General features: G+C 38.8%; 1 protein-coding gene across 1 annotated transcript in view; it reads left to right on the top strand.

Annotated features, from left to right (window-relative positions):
• Positions 1 to 1,797: 1,797 nt before the first annotated feature.
• Positions 1,798 to 8,203, top strand: part of LOC118406390 (C-myc promoter-binding protein-like) — a gene marked incomplete at its 3' end in the record, with an annotated part of 41,086 nt that continues 34,680 nt past the window's right edge. The window contains 1 exon segment of the mRNA XM_035806417.1: positions 1,798 to 2,029.

The following is an 8,203-nucleotide window of genomic DNA, read 5'->3' as shown; positions in this document are numbered from 1 at the left end:
AGAAAAATGTGTTGTAATAGTATACAGCACTACCAGTATACGCATTAGACCAGAAACAGGTGTATTAAAACTATATGTGTCAGGGTTATCCGTAGACCTTCCATGGTATGTCTACAGACTTAAAATGATGGTGCTGCCTTTGAATGTAATGTTTTCCATAAAGTGTGTGACGTTTCCGTCAGTTGGAAAGCTCATTGCTGTACCAGTTGGTTAAAAGCTTCCATATTCTGAAAGTATGTTACATAGTTACAGGTGTGTCCGGCCAGAAGGTACCCTTGGTCAGAACACATGTCTACCCAGGTATATACATGTACATTTTAGTATTCTACCTGCTGCACCTGAAGTAGCCTCCTACGCAGACTTTTAGCAGCTCTGACTTATGTTTATTTTAGCAGCTCTGACTTATGTTTTTTTTCTCTTATGACAAGAGAGGAAGTTTCCATGCTGGCCATCGCTCTACCTAAAATATAAAAGCTATGCTGGTAGAAGTCTATGAAGGAGGCTACCCCTGAAGCATATGTATTCAAATTTACTTTAAAAATGATGCAATCAGAACTGTTTGATAGGAATTATACTAGTACCTCATACTACTCAAAGGCAAAGATGTACATACCAACTGGAGTATTTTGTACAGATTGTTATGGTACCGAAGGCTCAGCCCTTATGTGAATAAAGCCATTGATGATTAGCCATGACAATTATAAGGCTCAAATAGTACTGCGCATCTTGAGTACTCTTGGGTAACACAATTAGTCAGTCCAGCATGGATCATTATCTAAGTTACAAGGGGCGGGTACTGGTTCAGTGTACCAGTACAAAACTGTTTTTTCTTGTTGGACCGGTCCGGAAAAAACAGACCTGAGTGGACTATATTTTGGACCGATTAGAAAATGAACAGATAATACAACTGGATAGCATTTTCTCACTAATTCTACAAATTAGCTCCCCTGTTTGCATAATGTTTATCTAAGTTACCAGTGTTCTCTTTCTCAGATACATTCAGTGTTGGAATAGTCTTACAATTGAACAAAGTGTATGTGGTTATGAACTTGACAACAACAACAGACATTAATGATGCGATTCAGATTCTGGTTTGCATAATTAGTATTTATCTAATCATATGAAGCATAACTAAAGCCAACGTTGCCAGTCTTGGCATAACCAGAACATCAGATATTGAAGACCATTGAACCCAGTTCTGTTGCAGTAACAAGAACAAGCCACAAGTCTAATCAAGACCTACCCACATACATGCAGTTCATCTCGAATTATACTGGTACTCTTAAGGAGCTTTTATTGATAAAAGCTCCTTGGTCTTCTCAAGGTGTTGTTTATATATAACATAACTTGCAAATATATATAACATAACTTTCAAATAAACTTCCAGTATAACAATTACAGCGTCCTTCTAATTAATGGTCTTCCGTAAACTTTTACAAACACTACTGAAAACACAAGCTTCTTGAGTATAACAAAATATGTATTTTCGAGAGTGAAACATTTTTGGCTCGGCAGTCCTTATTATATGCAACTGGATGTGATTTGAAAGTCATGACACAACTTTGAAGTGCCCGCCTTGACTCCCAATGAAGCTGGTGGCGGAGTGATATGCTTCACAAATTAGTGATGTCTTCAGGCTTGTTACAAAAAAATAGTTTAACGTCGTAGAATTGACCAAAAAAATGTAAACCATACAGAAACGTTGCTTTCCTTATTTTCTTTGACATTTGTTGATCATTTAAAAGTACCGAAATAGATAGATAATGAGATCTTTTCTGGAATTGATTGAGTAACATTTTTGTTATGCGGAAGAATGCATACGTTTACGTGTGTTAACAAGCTCTAAACATGGCGGGGCTTCTTTGGAGGCTTACGTGAAAGGTTAGACATTTCCCACAAACTTCGACACAATGATACGGATTTGCTCTAGCTCAAGTAAGAATTTCAGTAAGTCTCAGAAGGACGAAGGCTGTTTTCGTCGCCCCATGTGGCTTAATCTCCTCCGGACTTCACGTAACACGGAAAAACGGTACGTGTTTTGTGAAGGGGCGTTGTGACTGTTTAGGTGGTGGGGAGGGGGGCACAGGTGACGAGGTCGTTTGTGTAACATGATTTCAGAATAACATGTAAACAACCCACAAAGATCATTCTAAAACTACTCATATGGTATTCCTGTAACTACTAGCCCATCTATTTCTTAACCGAATCCAAAGCTGCATCGCATGTCATGATGTTTGTAGACTCGATAGGTCGGTCCTGCTCGTCTGAACTCGGTCCGGCGGTCGACTGATAGTAGTATGTCGGTTGTAAACCTGGACACGTGCTCACAAAACACCTTTTAAGCATGCAGACTTTACTTATATATAGTTTATTTCTCAGTGACGATCTGTGGCATCTGGATTACATAATAACCCCACTAGTGTAGTATAAAATTCGCTAGCACGTCGCAACTACGTGTAGGTTTGTTTCAAGAAAATATTTCGTCAGCTTTAGACCTGGTAGTGGTAGACATATTTGGTAGTTTTGATTTTCCAGTTAAAAAATTATGTTACTGTTATAACGTCAACAACTTAAAACTTCGTCCAGCAGGCTATATTGGAAGCAATCACAGCTAGGATTTTGACGATGAGGGCACTTTTGAGTCTAAAACGGGACCTGGACGGATCGATACACGGACGTTTGTATCGATTTGAACCGGCTGTCGTGTCGTCTCAGACAGAAAAGAAATATGTTTGTAATGACTGACGGTTGTTTTGTGTTGCAAAGTTTTGTTTAATCATTTCTGTGACAACTAGTGTTACAGGTATGGCATGGCTGGAAAATGTTGTGTGTCAGGAGACATTTTTCCCTTGTTGAGGAAGATTTCTTTTGTTTTGTAAATAACTGTCTGGAGTACCTAATGTAATGTACACAGACAAGTCTAGCTGGTAATTATGATGATTGTGATGCAAATTTGTTGGTTAACTGCACTGGGCATTGTAGTGGATTCTTAGCCAAAAGAAGGTGTTAAAATTTTCATATTACAGTGCAGGTGATTGTAGTCACTTAATCTTTGGATTAATAATAACATATGCTGAATTTCTGTCTGACATCAATTATTACTTCTTTTAAAACGGTGGCAAACTTAACTTAAGGTACCACTACTACTAAACCAGCCTGACTAAACGGCTCCTACCACAGAGTTAATTTCACACAAACTTGAATTTGTAGTACCTGGTAAACAACCCTGTGGAAGTCTGTGGAACAACTCATTTGCATCCTATTACTTTATGATAAATAAGTAAATATGTGTTCAGCAGTTAAAGGATAAGAGTATCATCAGTTTGTATACATGATCATGTAATTTCATACTGCATGAACAGTAGACAGCAACAGGATTATATGGACTTATCTGTTTATTGATCACAGAGATGGGCTAAATGTCATGTTGACATAGATTGTTGTCTATACAAAAACTTGCTGTCATCTTGTCTTTTGATATTTATGAGAGGGAGAAAGCTTCCATTATGTAGTACTGCCATAGAAATATTAATTAACAGTATCTACAAAGCCTCCAAAAGTTGAGTTTAAGTCCAAATTTTGGTGAGGGTCTGCATGGGGGGTCCTGACAACGCTTTACGGTAAATTCTGGACGGTCGACAACGCTTTACGTTAAATTCAAGAGGCCGGCAACGTTTTACGCTAAATTCAGAAAGGCTGGCAACGGTTTACGTTAAATTCTGGAAAGCTGGCAACGCTCGACAGAGGTGGAGCCATGAGAAGATTGAAATTTGACTCTCTGAGGGGAAAGTTTCGCTGGTGGACAAAGCTAAGACAAATTGCATATCTTATTAAAGATTCCCAAGGGTTCACTCAGCGCAAGCTTTTGAGGGTACACCACCCAACATATTTTTGCCATGTCGAGCGCCGAAGGGGCGAGGCGTCACAAGGGAATTCCGTGAAGATTTTGAAATCCTGACCCCTGAAACGCCATTTCCTAGGGATTTTTTTAGGCAAAATTTTGCTGGCTAATATATAAAGCTAAGTTAAATGACATTTCTATCGGCAAAAATGGTGTTTGAGGTTGACACGTCACATCCCCCAACAAATTTTCAGCATTTCGAGCGCCAAAGGCGCGAGGCGGCGCAAGGGAATTTTTAAATCTTGACCCTCTAAAATGACATTTCTTGCATTTTGATGGGCAAATTTTGCTGGCAGACTAAGCTAACTTAAATGACATTTCTATTAGCAAAAAAAGGTTTTTGAAGGCGAGACCATGATACATGTTTTTACCAAGTTGATGACCGAAGGTGAAAAGAGTGGCAAGGGAGGTCCGGCGAAATTTTGAAATCCTGACCCTCTATTAGTCTATAAAATGATATTTCCTGCATTTCGATAGGCAAATTTTGCTGGTAGACTAAGCTAACTTCAATGACATTTCTATTTTAAAAAAAGGGTTTTTGAGAGCAAGGCCCGCAATGCCATGTCGATGACCGAAGGTGAAAAGAGTGGCAAGGGAGATTCGGCGAAATTTTGAAATTCTGACCCTCTATAAAATGATATTTCTTGCATCTTGATGGGCAAATTTTGCTGGTAGACAATGATATTTCTATTAGCACAACAGGTCTTTAAGTTTTGACACATCCCCCAACATATTTTCAGCATTTCGAGTGCCAAAGGCGCGAGGCGTCGCAAGGGAGACCCATGAAATTTTTGAAATCTGCCCTCTAAAATGATATTTCCTGCATTTTGATGGACAAATTTTACTGGCAGACTAAGCTAGCTAACTTCAATTACATTTCTATTTATAGCAAATAAGGTTTTTGAGGGCGAGGCCCCCGATACATATTTTTACCATGTCGATGACCGAAGATGAAAGGAGTAGCAAGGGAGGCCCGAGAGAAATTTTGAAATCTTGATCCTCTGAAACGTAATTTCCTGTGTTTTGAGGGGCTAACTTTACTGGTAGAATACGCTTCAACTTACGAAATTTGGGAGGCCAGGCTACGATTTACGGGTATTTTTTAGGCTTAATTACGCTTTACGTGAAATTTTTAGGCTCGATTACGCTTTACGTGAAATACACTGGCTACGCTTTACGTGAAATTTTCCATCCTTATTACGAATTACGTGAAATAAAATAGCTTCTCTACGAATTACGGAAATTAAAAAGGCCTGCCAACGCCTTACGGAAAAGAGCATGCAGACCCTCTTTGGTAGATGGTAACAGTTTTTGTTTTTGTTATTTTTGTTGTCCTCATTTAACGCCACCATGCTAGATGGTGGCCTCTTGGTTCTTTTTTGAGTCAATTGTCTCTGTGGGTATTTAGCTCTTGTTGACTTGTGCTTGAGGGTTGTTGAAGAGTACATTTTGTATGTTGAATCTGTGTGCATTCTCAATGTACTGGGAGAAGGCCATGTACATGTTGATTTTGATAATGGTAATGATCTGATAATGATACTGATAGCCATAAGGATAACTTGAGGTGATCTAGATTAAGTACTGTAAAATGTTTTAAGTTTGCAGTGACTAAATTTCAGGTTAGAAGGAGGCATTAGCAGTATTTTAAACATCGTCAATGACTAAAATTAGTTGGAGTGATGCAATTATAAGACAGCTTTTTTATGATTTTTTTTTACATTATTTGGTGATCTTCAGTAGTTGGTCAGATTGTGGTAGTAGTAATATTATTTCAAGGCCTGTAGTGTCATTCATTTGCTGTTCTGAACTAACTAACTAGCTTGTCCCTACATATGGTGTGTTGGATCTGTTCTGTCCATTACCAGATGTTTGTATTGCAGTTAATTGATTGATTGATTGGCAGGTAGATTCTATCTTGATGGTGTAACATGGACCCCAGAGGTCACACAGAGGGTACCATCATGGCCCAGTGATCCACTGGAATCCATGTCTGATGTAGGAATCACTCAACACAACTGGCTGACAAAGTGTGTTGTTACAAAGTCTTCTTGCTTTCATTTCTGTGGTTAGGATTTGTAGCTCAGTTCTTTGCCCATGTTGTAATGTATCCAATTTGTAGTCAATATAGCCAGACTTTTGTATGAAAAATAAAAATAAAACAACTCTTTATCATTGTACAGTCAAACCTGCCTATAGCGGTCACTCAATGGACTAGAGAAATGTGGCCAGTGGCCACTAAAGACAGGTGTTCACTATAGAGAATATGTTAATCAGTTGGCCATGATCGTACGAGCAATAAGTTACACATGATTTCAGCACCCACTAATCTTTTTTACCAAGTAACATTGTCTCCATCATCTCAGAATTCAACTTAACCTGCCAAAGTCAAATCTACCGAAAATGATTGGTATTGCCATGACGGATGTTGGTAAATGTTCAAGGCATGTGTACCTTTCGCTACTGCCAAAATGACCTTGTCTGGAAATCCAAATCTTCACAAACTACGATTTTAAACTCGGTGCAGGGTGACATACAACCACTGTATGACCGCAATATGCCGGAAATCGTGTGGCCGTGGCCGCGTTGGACAGGTGGCTGCTATAGACTATTTCTTAATGCTTAGGTCAATGGGAAAAATCCAAGGGACCGACAAAAAGTGACCACAATGGCCAGGTGGTCGCTATGCAAAGGTGGCTGCTAATACAGGTTCGACTGTACTGACAAGTTACAAATTTGAGTATCCTCTTGTTATACTAACACAAATATAGATACTGTAAATCTTGAAATGTTTGCAATGGTTTTATCTTTATAGTGACCTCTGCACTGCAAAATCATGACGCTGCAAATACAGGTGTGCTTTGTATCACAAAGGGAATAATTTCAATGTTGCAAACTTACAATATTATGTTGCTAATAATATCCCCTTCTACTGCCACCCCTCACTTAAAAATAAATGGATGAATTTACGGTAGTCTGACCGAAACACCCGGAATAAGCCAAAGATTCTAGTGAGACAAACAAAGAAGCTCATCCATATTTTGTTTTCTTTTCTAAGCACACTGCATTATACAGAAAAGACAAAATTTGATGATATTCAATCTCCCAATTCGGAGATAAACCTACACAGGGGTATGTAGCAATTATATATGGCACAGACAGTGACGTCAAGCCACAGTTCAATGCATCCTTGCATGGGCATGGAAATTCGATGTATCAGGAAAAATGCACAAAAGCAGTTAGAATTGGGAAACTATCTGTTTACATCATAAGCATTCATAACACATGTAGGTAGGTCTTCAATGGTTGTCCCCCAGCTGCATAGATCAGTCCTGGCCTGTGTATGGAGTTGCCACATGGATTATGTAGGTCAGACATTGCAAATTGAACTGTGCTAGTCTGAAGGTCAAATGCAAGGGTGGCTGGTTTCCAGTTTCCTTGTCTGTATCAGAGTTGGGCTTGTATACATGTCTGTCTGGGTCATGACAAATGGAATAAGTGAAGGGATTGGAAGCTTTATCTCCTACCCTTGTTTTGTATGTTGTCACTAATTTCAGTCGAGATAAGTTTTTTTTTATTGTATTATATGATGTGCACACAGACACTCCCATGCAAATCGTAGTATCTGTATGCCAGAGGAATGTGGAGTAGACAACATAGTTTAAAATGTCATCAACAGACAATTGGTAGAATTTACAGGATAACTCAGAGCAGAAAAACTGTATACATTTGTACATTAGCATTTATGATACATGAATGGAAGTGTGTCCTTCACTGGTATTGTAAATTCTGAAGTTTGTAGTTCAAAATCTTTTTGGACACCCCTAATTGTAGAATGGTCTGTTCTTGTTGTATAAGCCGATCTGATCGTCTCTAGTGTCTTATAATTTTTCTGCAAAAATGTACATATTGCAAGGAAAGGTAGGTAGAGTACGTTTTGTATGTGTGTGTTAACATTCCTCAGGTCCAGCCATGCTAACAACAAGCCTGGTTGTCCTGTCATGGGAACTGGACCCTTGAAGGCAACCTGACCCACTTCTCTCTGTCCTTGTGAAACAATTAGAACTTGTCTGGTGCAAGAAACCACTTGCATGGTTTTGGACATGATATTTTAAAGTAGAATGTGGGTTTAGATGCAACCTATGATTGTAGACATGTCTTTGTGAATGTGTATGTACTGGTAGTACTGTACATGTACATGCACAGTTAAACACCTTACTGTATATGCAGAAATCTGTGTGTGAAAAGTTTTTCTTGAAAGTAGAGAGACAAAACAGATGATAAATAGAATAGGGAGAGCAAATT

This window comes from Branchiostoma floridae, chromosome 19 (assembly GCF_000003815.2).
Source record: "Branchiostoma floridae strain S238N-H82 chromosome 19, Bfl_VNyyK, whole genome shotgun sequence".
Classification (NCBI taxonomy): domain Eukaryota; kingdom Metazoa; phylum Chordata; class Leptocardii; order Amphioxiformes; family Branchiostomatidae; genus Branchiostoma; species Branchiostoma floridae.
The sequence above is the reverse complement of the archived record's forward strand: the minus strand, read 5'-3'. Positions and strand labels throughout refer to the sequence as shown.